This window comes from Trachinotus anak, unplaced genomic scaffold (genome assembly GCF_046630095.1).
Source record: "Trachinotus anak isolate AG129_WGS33_773 ecotype Australia unplaced genomic scaffold, CSIRO_AGI_Tana_v1 ptg000018l, whole genome shotgun sequence".
Lineage (NCBI taxonomy): Eukaryota > Metazoa > Chordata > Actinopteri > Carangiformes > Carangidae > Trachinotus > Trachinotus anak.
The window spans coordinates 5,172,922-5,187,159 of record NW_027273869.1 but is presented as its reverse complement, the minus strand read 5'-3'; the positions used below and the strand labels follow the sequence as shown (position 1 = coordinate 5,187,159).

Below are 14,238 nucleotides of genomic sequence, written 5' to 3'. Positions count from 1 at the left end.
TAAAAGCTAAAGTCAGCTTGTCACAGAATCTGGTTCAGATTAGTAGCAGGTGAACTCTGGTGAAACTTTAACTTTGAATTTGCCATCCACAGGTCAGAATTTTATTTCGTCCAATACTTTGTCATGTTTTCATCATGACATATGTACCTGCAGAACTAATGACACCGCCATCAGACTCAGCTGTTCTCTGTATTTATGCAAATCAGCAAGCGTTGTTAATGTTAGCATTTTACTTCAAAGCACTGCTGCGTCAGGTTTAGCCTCAAAGAGCTGTTGTCATGGCTGTCTGACTGAGTCTCAGTTCACCCACACCCATACTCACACAGGCTGTCGAGTGAATACGTGTGTCCACATTGACAAGTGCGGCAACACTCAGTTCAGGTAAGTACCTGAATGAGTGCATTTGAGTGTGGAAGGCTGAACTCTTCTCCCCCTCAACAGTCGCCATCTTGGCTACAGAGTGGAAGGAGAGGGAAAACTAATGTCTCTTCAAACTTGGTGGGCCACAATTGTGGCACCACGTTGAGATTGTCATTTCCGATGAGTGCACAACAGCAGTGTTTGATTTGAGACAACACAACCCTGACAGGATTCACACACTACGCTGGTGAGTATACTGTGTACACAGAGTACATGTGAGTGTACTGACTGAAGTATCTGATTTGAGACACAGCATGTGTTTTGTTAATCTTGCATCTGTTGTGAGAAACCTGTTTCCAAAAGCGTTTTATAAATGAAATTGATATTACAGCTACAACAAAAAGAAGGAGAGCTGGTGAGAGCAGTCAGGTTCATATCTAAAAGCACACTACACAAGTGTGAGTAATACAAGGAGAGAAAGGCAGGAAGCATGGATCAGATCGTCGTTTTAAAATGACTCCACTAACCTTGTTCTGTTGATTAAATATTTCATTCTAATACCTGTCAAGGCCTCATAGACGAAATCATTTCCATCTCTCCATCTTACGCACCTGCCTGCTTGGAAAATGAATTTCACACCAGGTTGCTTTTCATGCAGTCGACCACACCTTCATCACACCCTCCTCCCGCTCCCTCATTCATTTGCTGTTTCATGTGTGTGTGCGTATAAAGTGGGTTTAACGCTCCTGATTCGAGGGGAAAGCAGCTGTTGTGTGTGAGTTTTGTATCGCATCAGTATGTGTGTGTGTGTGTGTGTGTGTGTGTGTGTGTGTGTGTGTGTGTGTGTGCTGGCGTGCACAAAGCCCTTGAGCCCTTTAGACCGAAGCACATTTTACAAGCAACCCATCTGCCACCAGTCTGACTGCTCTTTAAAAACACCAGCGTACCGTCACAGTGGTACACACACACACACACACACACACACACACACACACACACACACACACACACACACACACACACACACACACACACACACAGAAACGCTTCCTCTCCTGCAGTACTTGCTCTTGGTGTTATTCTCACGCCTCTCAGCAAGAATCTCATTTTCTCCTCACCTTCACTCCCTCCTCCTCCTCTTCTCTCTCGCCTCACGCGCCACACGTCTCTTACAGTGACAAGTGATCACACTGCTGGTTGCCCCTGGTGATCAAAGTGGACAGTCCGGCAACCAGTCAGATCAATTTGCTTGCCTCTCTCTCACACACACACACACACACACACACATGACAGACACCTGTTTGCACTGATAATACCTGTTGTGGGTTTTCGCTGACGTCAAAGTCAGACATAACAAGCGAGCCACGCTGTTTGTAGTGATGCTTTACACACATACACACACACACATACATACACACACACTTGGAGATTTTCATTCATTACCCTCAGAGACAGAGACAGAGACAGAGAAATTGACTGGAACAGAGATGAATGAGCATCCACTGAGGAAAGAGAGAGACATATGCACATAAGCTCTCAGTCTCTCTCACACACACTCCAGGCTCTGTGTGCACTGCAGGAACCACTGCTAAAAGCCACTGTAATCATTATTTTGTAATAACAATGGATCTCAGTGAGGATATTTGCACATCCAGGTATCTGATGCAGGTGTGTTGGAGAGCGTCGTCTTGAAAAAAAGAAGATCGCCCACACTGCTCTTGCTCAGCATCACAATTTATCAATCATCATGACGTTTGGGTCCCTGTAGACCTTCGAGCCAATGGCTTCATTCAAGAGATTCATTTTTTGTAACTAGACTAATTTTTGTAAATAGATGTGACGATATATTGGGATGTCTCACATGTTTTTGACATTTTTAAATGCATAGTGTGGAACATAATATCACATGACAGAGTATACAGAAATCACTGTCAATGACTGAAAGACACTCCCACGGGAGCTTAATTGTCACACAGCTGGGCACACAAAGGAGTGGTGGAGCATCATCTGTCTAAGATCACGGTTGTAAGAACTGTTCTGATGGAGGTCTACAGGGCCCGAAACCTTATGATGACTAATAAATTGTGATGCTGAGCAAGGAATCTTCTTTCTGGCAAGTAATAACGATGGATCAAATGAAGATGTGTAATGTTAAAGAGGAGGTTAATAGTGACAAACCGCAGTGAATTATCTCCTAACTCCGCATTGTATCATCTTTCAGCTCACTGTGTTATTTCTGTGTCCCACACCTGTTTGATCATGTTTCAGTCTCATCGTTCACACATCGACATTTTCCGGCTCAGAAGCTTTTTTTTTTTTTTTTTTTTATAACAAAGCTGTACAAAAACAATACACTACCTACACAGCACCAAACAGCAGACAGGCAGAGTAACTGGGGAAGAACAGTGGAGCATTGCAGCAGCTTAACAGACAGATGTTTTCCTCAGGGGTTGGTGGAGACCAACCACCAAGCTCTCTGCTGAACAGCTGCTACCGCTCTGCTAGCATCCCTGCCACTTTAAGAAAACGCTGATATTTTAGCCCGACTTTCAGTCGAGACTCTCACACTGAGCTAAAATGAAACAAGTACACAAAAGTGACAGAAAAAAACAAATGGAATATTTAGTTTTTAAATTTTTTTCTTCTTTTTTTTCTTTGCATGATACTCATGCTACAATCTGATGCACAGTTAGCAATTATGATAATGAAACAAAACTTACTGATACATCAGCAGGGAAAAGATGTGTGTATCATGTGTGTTTACACACAGACACACTGTTTATTCAAGCTGAATAAGAAGAAAAATGAAGCTGAACTGTACTGAAATGAAGAAAAAGGTCAGAAGAGAGAGAAAGAGTGTGTGTATGTGTGTGTGTGTGTGTGTGTGTGCTAAAGATGTGACTGGATGAATGAGGAATGGGTCTAATAAATAAGCTACTGTACATGCAGGCTCACAAACACACACACACACACACATCACTACCACATCAGCAGGAGCACAGCACGGTCCACTTCACATTTTGTCATTTGCTTGCAACACACACACACACACACACACACACACTGAGACACAATAAAGGGCCAGTGTGGTTCATTTGATTGGAGGAGGGGAGCTTGTATAACATCTGGGAGCTGAGTTCACACACTGTGCTCTGTTTGTGTGTATGTCGGGGGTTGACTTGCTAGCAGTCCCCACTTGCCGTTACCCGCGGCAACAATGATTGCATTTTCTCCAGCATGAACCTGTGTAACTGTGTCAGTCGAGCTCCGCTGCCTCCATCAGTGCAGAGAGCAGGAAATGTATTGGCAGCAACCATGTGTGTGTGTGTGTGTGTGTGTGTGTGTGAGTGTGTATTTCTCCATTAAGCACATATCCAAAAATCTGTAACACACACACACATGCACACAAACACACACCCACACAGTGTAGGACAGAGATAGAAACGCAGAGACTAGAATAGGCTGACAAGGTGACAGTGACACATTTAACATGGAGACTGACAGCAGCCATCAGTGCGTCGCAATGTCAGGCTGAAAATACATTCAGTCACCAGATTCTTCTCAAAGCAAAAATCCAACCAGAACCAAGGTAAAGCTCCAAACACAAATCACAGATTTCATCTGGTGTATGTTCTTTGCAAATGTACGGCCACTTCCTCCAGCTGCAGCAGTGTGAAGTGGGAAATATTTCAGCGATCTTACACAGCGGTGGTAAACATTGGGTGTCAAAGAGCAACAGCTTGTTTCTGAGGGCCGCCATGAAACAATTATACACAGCCAAATCCATTATAGAAGAGGCTGAGAGGTCGAGGTAGGAGTACAGACCAGAATGCAATGCAGCAACAAGACGAAACCACAAGACTGGACAGTGAACATCTGGCCTGTTGATGGTGCTATAGGAAAATACCAGAGTGATACACAATTTATCCTGAGAGGGACACAAACCAAATTATATATATTTCTCCAATAGAAAAGAAAATGTTAACTTAATAGTGGTGCTGTAGCACAACCAAAGTCAACATGTTTCATCCTCTGGGAACTGTAAATGTTTAAATTGTTTGTGTAGAATTTAATCACAATCCATTCAATAACCGTTGAGATATGTGTTTCAGTCCGAACCCAAAAAAAAAAACAAGGTGCTGTCCACCACTGCAGATGCTGTGGGCACTTTTTACAGCATCTACCTTCAAAGATGAAATGATCTAGAAAGGCAGAGTCTCTGGGCTCCAAACAGGAGGTGGGTGAGAAATGAATGATGGCCAAACTGGCAGTCATGACCAACACCTCCCACTGCCTACATGAAACCTTGAGCGCTCTGTCAGATTGTTCAATCACTGTTCATTCTTGCATTCATTCAGTCTCTGCCTTCCTTTTCCATATTACTAACTCTCCTGTCTTTTCAGACCCTGTCACGCCCTCTTGCCCTGCAGTAACCCCAGCTTCCCCACCCACCAACTCCCCCGGTCCCAATTCCCTAATCAACTCTTAGTATATACACTGGCCCATTTCCACTCATTCCCTGACAGATTGTCTGTTGTGCTTTCCATAATGCAGCTTTATCAGCCTTTCTTACCTGATGTATATGTTTTTCGATTTTGTCTTGTCTGACGAAGGTCAAGAGAGACCAATACATTATGATGACAAATGTCATTACCTAGAGAGGTTCTTACCAAGGTCTGATGAAGGTCTATAGAGACTGATACGTTAGGATGACAAAGGGGTGACAAAGGTCTAGAAAGACCGATAATGTACGTTACAATGAATAAGGTCTGACCAAGGTCTAGAGAAGGTCTGACGAAAGTTTAGAGAGACCGAAATGTTAGGACGACGAAGGTCTGACAAAGGTCTAGAGAGACTGATACTGTACTTTACAGTGACTAAGGTCCTATGTCTCAAGAGAAAGATACATTAGGATCACGAAGGTCAAGAGAGACTTATAAGTTAGGATGAAGAAGGTCTGACAAAGGTCTAGAGAAGGTCTGATGAAGGTCTAGATCACACCTTTGGGTGTGCAAAAACCTACATTGAGAAAATTGTCTTCAAAATATCAGAAAATAGTACAAAATCAAATGTTGTTCACAGTTTCCTAAATCACTCAGGCTGTGTCATCTAATAGCCAATACCATCTGCTGGTTGACTAATCCATTGATCCACTAATTAATTCACTTCTAGTTCAGAATTACATTAGCACTGTGCAGCCTCCTCTTTCATGTTAGTGAGGTCACTGCTTTGAAAAGGGGAGTGGACAACAAAAACAAAAAAACAAACAAAAACATGGAGTCGTGCAGCAAAAAAACCTGATCCTTTGCCAACGCTTGCCACAATGCCATGTGACAGCAACACGTGGAATTGGCCAATCAAATTTCCGCAATGTGAATGCTGTACTACTGTTAATCTCAAGGTTATCTGTAAAATCCATGCCCATAGTTTTATAAACCAGTATCTGATAAGCCCTTCAAACTCATGTATGGCCTCTTCCAGAGAGGAGCTGTGGCTGAAGCTGGTTTATTAGTAGACAAAAAGTAAAATGCCTATTTTATAAACAAAGCAACCTAACGGTGGCCTGAAAATGGCTCAAACTGGCATTAACAAACCTACATGAACAGGATCGTTAAACAAGTAAAAAGGGGGTCAGTGATGCAGACACGTATCTGCTGGATCTATCAGTGCCTCTCTGCTCAGAAAATGGCCAAGTACAGTGGAACTGACATTAATTGAGGCTCTGAAATGGCACTAATGGCTCTCCGTAATTGCCTTAATTCATTTAGAGAGAAATGTTAACACACCTCTCACGAGATCAGGAGCAAACACAAACCTCCTCCCTGCACAATCTAATCTGGAGCCCATTGTTACCTCCTCCTATTCAGTGTTTGGAGAACATTGCTCCAGTTTCATCAGCTTCTTAACAAAGTCCCAATCTTTCCAAAGGTTTTCTTCCCTGCTCCTTCCATTGTAAAGGGGCTTTTATCTGCAGAATTTCAATTTTACAAGTATTATTTTCTGTAATAATATCAGTTTGAAGTCTGAATGCAATTGGGTCTGAACAGCATGAAATCAAGAGGCCTGAAAAACACAGATTTAATGGATGAGAAAGACGCTTAACAATAAATAATGCTACAAAAAAGGCAGCTGGGAAGGAAGTGATAAGCTTTCTGGGTTCACACACACACACACACACACACACACACACACACACACACACACACACACACACACACACACACACGCATCCAGAGAAGGATAATGTCAGCTCTGTAGATTTGTTCCTACCCGATCAATAATTTGCAGTTTCATCAAAGCAGGAGTGGTAGCCACTGAATGGACTCATGCACACACACATACACTACACACACACACACACAGCAGGAGGCATGATAATGACAGAGCATGGACAAGGACAGAATTTACAGCGCCAAGCTAACGTCATCACTGAGCAGACCACATACACACACATTAACACACATGCGCCGTTATTTTCATGTGCTTTGAATACAAAGTAATCTGCTTGAACTGTGTGTCACTGCCAATGAAAAGATAGGCCAGTTGATGGAAAACACACACACATATGCACATATGCGCGCGCGCACACACACACACACACACACACACACACACTCCAAACCCAAAGCCAGGAAGAAAGAATAACAGTGAAATGATTGGAGGGTTTGTGTGCAGCAGTTATGAGAGAGAGAGGGGGGGGGGGGGGGGTGTGAAATGCAGGTAGGTGGTGTGGTTTGGTGGAAAAAGGCCTGGAACGCTCCTGCTTCAGTTCTGGGCTGGTGCCACTTGGCTCCAAGACAGAAACATTTCTTCTGAGGCATATTCCACTACCCAGCAGGCCGAGCGGTATCGGTGCACTGGGAATCCAACACATGACCTCAGCGCTGTCCGTGCCACACTCAGCTCACCGAACCAGGAGAGGGAGGAGGAGGAAGGTGTGAGCAGAGGGTGTGATCACACCCTTTACTGCAGTTATTGTATTGCACTGGGTCCATTTAGGCTCAGATCGCCCACTTCAAACATGACTAACAAGTTTATTAACTGAGAGTTTTAGTCACCTGTCAGCCTTCACCCATAATCCCTTGCATTTGGAGTCATGTCTTGTAGCTTCTTGTTTTTTCTTGTCAGAGGACTGGGACTCTGGCTTTCACACATCGCCTGTTTGATTCTGTTACATCGGACTCTCTGGTGTGTTTTGGCAGGTGAGAATTCTGATGGTTGAACCAAACAACTGGACCAAGCCTCTCCTCTCAAGTCGGGTTGTTTGGTCCACATCAGAGATGCTTCCATGAAAGCAACCGGACCAACCTCAGTATTTGGTGACAATAGATCTTTTAATGCTTTTCAAGAGGCACTCACTGAACTTTTAATAAATCCTGATAAAACAAAATATATGCTGTTTTTAATTCAGAAATTAAATTCAAAATTCAGAGTAGCACTTTGCTTAGTACAGAAATTACAAGAGTCCAGCCTTATAAATATTTAGGCATCTGAATCTGTGATAAATTTACTTTTAAATTTCATGTCGACAATCTTGTAAAAAAGCTGCAGATAAAGCTTGGCTTCCTGTGTAGAAATAGAACCTACCTTTCCCATGTACAGTAGAAAAAGAAAAGTTGCAGCCTTGTTTCTTTCTGTCCTGGACTGTGGTGATGCAATATGTAGACGTGCTGCTGCATGCTGCTGTCACCATCCTTAAGCCTTTCCATGCTGTATATCACTGCGCTCAGATTTATTACTGGGGATACCTACAGCACCCATCACTGCACTCTGCATGAAAACGTTGGCTGGTCCTCTCTCGCTATGAGATGAGATGGACACTGGTATACTTATTTACAAAGTCACTAACAGATCTCAGTGTAAGTGCTCACTGAACCCTCTCTCAGGACTGGGTCCCGCTGCATGTTCCTCGGGTCAGCTCTGAGTTTGGAAACACTGCTTTTAGATTCTGTGGAATTACGTACAATGCACTTTAAATATTGATTCCCTGTTAACACTTGGACAGTTTCGAAATATACTCTTAAAATCTTTTAAATCTTAATGTTTTTGAATGTACTTGTTTTTATTTGGAATTGATTTCTGCTTTTGTCCTCTAGTGTTTCCCCGACAAAATAAAGGTTGATGATGATTTTAGCAGGAATTCAAATGCTAAATTACTAATGAATCTGCTGTCTGTGAACTTCAAGATGTGATAAGAGATGTGTATAATTGATGTACAGAATATCATTTGGTAACCATGGTAACAGATGTACCTGTTAGCACATAAGCACAGGGATTTAATCCTGATCAGTCAGTGAAAAGCAGCTAAAACTACAGTCTGTTGTGTTTGCATCCTTTATGTGCTTCATTATAAAGACAGCAATCTCACAGTAACGCCCCCCACCTCTAATATTACTGTACAAGATGCTGTTTTCATCCTGCACCTCTTATTCATAGACTAATATGCAACTAATTTACAGCCTAATAATACTAAAAAAGCTCATAATTAGGCATTCCTCTGACACCAGAAACAAAGAAAACCCTCACTGTTGCTTTTTGGTGCCTCCACAGTTCAAACAGCGTCTGCTGAGCTCAGAGAAGCTGCTCAGAACACGCTGCCTGTGAACGCTGCCTGTCGTCACACACTGAGGAGGCTCCTCCAGTGTGTGGAGAAATCTCTTCACAGGTGAACAAAAGAAAAAGAAGGGGACTCACTGAAGCCAAGTTACCATGGCAACATGACAAAACATAACACAGTCCACTACTACAACTCATCGTCATCAGTGTGATAAAAATAATACCACAAAGGTAAAACAACATTTTCAAGTGTACAGTGAAAATGGGATCATTCACAAAACGTGCTGGACTGAATTTCAGATAAATATGAAGTCATTCACACATCACTGAATATTTTAATCCCTTATTCATCTTGGGTTTGTATATTTCAGTCATTAGAGGCATGATGTCCTGTAGGAGCTTCAGTTAATCACAAGAACAAGATGGTACAGAACAGATGCTTTTCAGTTTGTGGCACTGATGTGACAAAAATGAAACTGACAGTTTATGTAGAGACGTTTTAAAGGAAGGGACTTTTTCTTTCCTGATATTATGACACCATATCTCTGACAATACCAAATGTCAATCCAATTAAGATGTTTTTCTTTTCAAAGACACTGTGTTTCAGTGTGGAACTCATTGGAACTACTTAATTTAAGGCCACACGAGCCTGCTGCCCACAAATTAAGTAGTTTTCTTTAAAGGGGACTATAGAGGTTTAAAATAATAATCACGATGATGATGATGAACTATTTCATCTAAACATTAGTTGTGGCCTTCCTCCTGCTGAACAGTGTTGCTCCTCAGGCTCAAACAACAACAACAACAATAGTCTGGGAAAACAAGACCTCACTGAGCCTGAAGCAGTTTCAAACAGGAACCTCCCAAAAGACACAAACAGAACAATTTTCCACTAATAACTCAGAATCACAGCGACTGTACTGTGCTGAAATCCCCTCTGTCTCTGTGGCAGAGCCTTTATTACAGAAAGTGGAGAAATGACAGGAAGTAAAGGACAGAGATGCAACACAGGTCCTGAGATAAGATACAAAACTGAACATGGAGTCACACAAGGAAACTGAACTTTTTTTTTCAGTTTATCTAATAAGATTATCAGTCGAGGCCAAAGGAACAGCAACAAAGGACACAACTTTAACTTTACAGATGGTTTATTTCCAAAATGATCTCTGGATCTTACTCAGCGCACAGGTGGAAAACTGCTGATCGCTATCACCATGGTGACGGGAGGCAAAGCGTCATGGGTAAGAGTTTTATTACAGCTCGTGTGTACACACAATGGAGCATATAAACACACACACACACACACACTAACTAGTCTCCATATGTAAAAAACATAAACACTTCAATGAGGGAAAGGGAGCTAAGAGCCTCCCTCCTTGTGTGTCTTCCTTCCTCTTTTTTGTGTGTGTGCGCGCACTATAGGCCTTTGTTGCAGAGTATGTAGGCTTAAATAGCACTGTTGCCACGGCAGCAATTAAGTGCCAATTATAGTCTGTATTCTCACTGTGACTCTGACAGCAGAAGATGAGGAGGGATAGAGAGAGAGAGAAAGAGAGAGAGAGGGAGGGAGAGAGAGAGAGAGAGAGAGAGAGAGAGAGAAAGAGAGAGATGAAAATGCCTGAACAGGCTTCTCTGCAATTAAGACAAAAATCCACTAAACAGTGATGTCAACCAGAATGTGGTCTAAAAAGCTCCAGACGACAGTGTGATCAACCCGCTGTCCATATGGAGGTGAATGGGCTGCACTGCACCAGCTCCACCACAGATGGGACAAGCATGCAGAGCCCTGCAGGACAAAATTAAACACTACCAGTAACATGCATCAATGCATGCAGGGCGGGATTACTACAGGTCACTGTCCACTGGATAGTCAAAGACACATCTCAGGTGTGGAAATCAAAGAACTGAGATACGTAACATGATTTCAAACCAAAATCCAGACAAAACCGATTCCACAAAAAAGATATTCCTGCCAGTCTGGACATGAGCTGTCTGCACCTTTCAGACTAAACAAGCAGTGTTCTGGACTAAACATTGAGGTATCTGATTCACAGGTGCCAATTTTCCACAGAAAAAAAGCCAGTGCTGGGATCAGTGTCCAGAACAATCCACAGCCACAGTGTTTCCACAGTCAGATGAGACTGCAGCCGCACTTACAGCTCTGTGAGGCTGTACTTAGACTGAGCTCTGAGCTCAGGGCTAATGTCAGGGTGGCAGAATGCTCACAATGATGATGCTAACATGCTCATTATTAGTGGCTGCAATGTTTACCGTTTTCAACATTAGTTCACCGTGTTAGCATGCCAACATTTGCAAACTAGCACCAAACACAAAGCACATGTGAAGCTGATGGTGGTGCTGGAGGAAAATTGAATGAAGATCATCAACAGGCTGGAAAAACTTGGATACAGGGATTATGACAAAATGATATGTGTCTGAAATTTAGAAATAAAATCTCACCATGTGACTGCTGCTACAGTACAACACACATGTACAAACCAACCAATCAGAATGTGGCACCAAATCAGAAGCGGCAACATTACAAGCACCTCTTTTTGAAATTTGGCAGCAACGTAGATGGATGATGTGAGCTGATGATGATGATGATGATGATGGTGAGTATCTGCTCTGATATTTCACTGACTGAGACCAAGACTGTATCAGATCAGCCTCTCTCAGAGAGGACAGAGTCTGAAGTGACCACCGTGTTTAAAGATGATGTATGAGGCTGCAGGCAACATGCTGCCACTGGAGCTGTCACTAATGTCAACGTCTAATATTCCATCATCTTATTTTAATGCTGTTTATAACACCTTCTTGTGTGTGTGTGTGTGTGTGAGAGTGTGTGTGATTCAGAGAGAGATGCCGATTGCTCAGGAAAGAAAGGAAGATGATGATTCCTGTCTGCTCCGCGTGCTCACATCACAGTCATATACACACATGAACACCCAAACAGCCACTGAGGTATGGCTTTGCCATGGCAACAGCCCTGACCACAACTGGGATGTCAGGGGACTTCTCCTCTGTTTACATTAATTTCCATGGAAACAGCTTCAGCCTGTGCGTGAGGAAATGCACGAACTCTGGGTAATCCAGTGTTGTGTGTTCATGGTCATTTCTGCATGATGCATGCCTTTGTGCGTGTGTGTGTGTGCATGTGTGTGTGTGTGCGTGTGTACAATGATAAACGTAGAACAGGCTGTCAGAGATGCTTTAAGACGAAAATGACAAACGTTACACAAAAGAGGAGAAAAAAAGAGGACATGATAAATGATGACAAATAGCCTGTCAGACAACATCACTACTCACAGGAGCAATTAAGAGTCGGACACTGAGCTGCAGCACAACAGAGTCTCCACTGAGAGCTAATGTAGTCAGACTGTTGCTGTTAATGTCAGGATGAATCCGAGGTGGACTCTGCTCTTTACTTGATTCTCCCAGCAGTCGTCCGACTCTGCTGACTTCATTTTATTCACTACTCTGATTCTAAAAAGTCTTGAAACTTTATTTAAAGCTATATTAATATATATATTGGTATTAACAATGGATAAAATGACTTCCTCTTTTTTCACTGCTCATCAATCTTCTTTCTAGCCACAACAGGTTTCCTGTTTTCAGAGAAAAAGCTAGCCACTAACCCTAACACACGAGGCGTGTCAGTGGCAGTGTGTCTCTAACCTGTTCACATGGGCTCTGAAATGAAAACCAAGATGTTCCGCAGCCGCCACGCACACGCAACGCAGCCAGTGTGTTCCCGGCCTAAGGTGGCGACTTGCTAGCGAAGATAGTGAAGGATTCAGCAGCTAAAGAGCCGCATCCTCAGGAGATGGTGGAGACCAAAACAAAGCTAACATTAGAGTGACACATCTGAACATTTTAAACAAATCAGAACTTGACTTTAAGTTTTTCTTGTTTGATATATGGAAACAGTTTTGCTTCAATAAACAGACTCAACAGTAGAGGACAAACTTAAATTCACAATAAAAGCAGTGGAGCTTCCCTTTAACAGATAGAGAGCTGTTTGGATAAGAGAGCAGTAGGTGACTCAGCAGCTTGTCTCCTCTGACCTTGGAGATTCCTTACACACACACACACACACACACACACACACACAAATGCATCGCCCTCAATAGCATCAAATGTGGCAAAAAGGTGCAAGGCTGGCTCAGTAACAAACACTGGCAGCACAGCAGCAGAGACTCCCAATCAGTTACCAGACCCAAGCTGAGAGAGAGAATTAAAATTCATCAGATACAGTTACAGTTACTGATCCCATTTATTCTGACAAATTGGAACATTGGACAGTAAACACCTGATATCTGCCGTGTTGTAAAATAAGACTGCGTCCAAATGTCTTTATTTAAAAATGATCTCCGTCCATAATAACAGACCTGAAAACACATACATACATCACCAATCACATACACTGGGCATGTGCGAGCTGGTGGAAACAGGAAGGAGGCTGACTACTCTGCAGCTGATTAGTTACACAAAATACTATGAACAAGAAACAGCAAAGACAGAATTGAACTGAACAACTGCTGCTGGCAAAGACAACAAGGTCAGTAATGCTTATAATTCATTACTCATGTTGCTTTCACCACTGGTAGTCAAGGCTGATGACACCCAATCAGGGAGCAACCAGGTGTGTTTATGTCATCGTCAGCAGCAACGTTTTGAAAACTCTCTGTTTTTGGGGCTCGAAAACTAGTGTGGACGCAAGGAGTAAAAGAGATATATTTTAAAATGAAAACGTAGTGGAGTGGACGTAGCCTAAAACACAACTTTCATCCCGGGCCTCGGCCCAACCCTTCCTGAAGGGACTGAGACACATGAGTACAAAGAGAACAAGTTTACATTCTTTAGCTTTAATTTGAAAGAAAAGCTGCAAAAGAGGGAAAAACACAACTGACTCCACCTGCTCTATATCACCTGTTGGGTAACAGAGTGTGTCACACGCTGTGAGTAAACATCACTGTATTTGCCTGTGATACAGCTTTTTTATTACGTTTCCATTCCCTTTATCTTAACAGAGCGGAGCTGTGTTCGGAGGCAGGAGGCCAACTTATCAGCTGAGTACTCTGTGGGCCAGTGAAGAGTCAGACAGCCACCTAGTCCTGAAATCCCACAGTACACAACAATCTAGATCTAGTTTGTGAAGCTGAACTCGCTCTTTCACCCCTTTCAAAATGAGCTGTGTAACCATTGACTGCATTGTAATTAACTACACAGAAAACACTTCCTGCAGACATGCTGGCACAGCAAACTTCATCAAAGGAATGAAGTCGCTGTCTTGAACCTTTTGTGTTTCAGATTTCCAAA

General features: G+C 42.7%; 1 protein-coding gene across 2 annotated transcripts in view; it reads right to left on the bottom strand.

Moving 5' to 3' along the window:
• camk1da (calcium/calmodulin-dependent protein kinase 1Da) overlaps positions 1–14,238 on the bottom strand; it is a 70,103-nt gene that overhangs the window by 39,257 nt on the left and 16,608 nt on the right. The window lies entirely within an intron of this gene.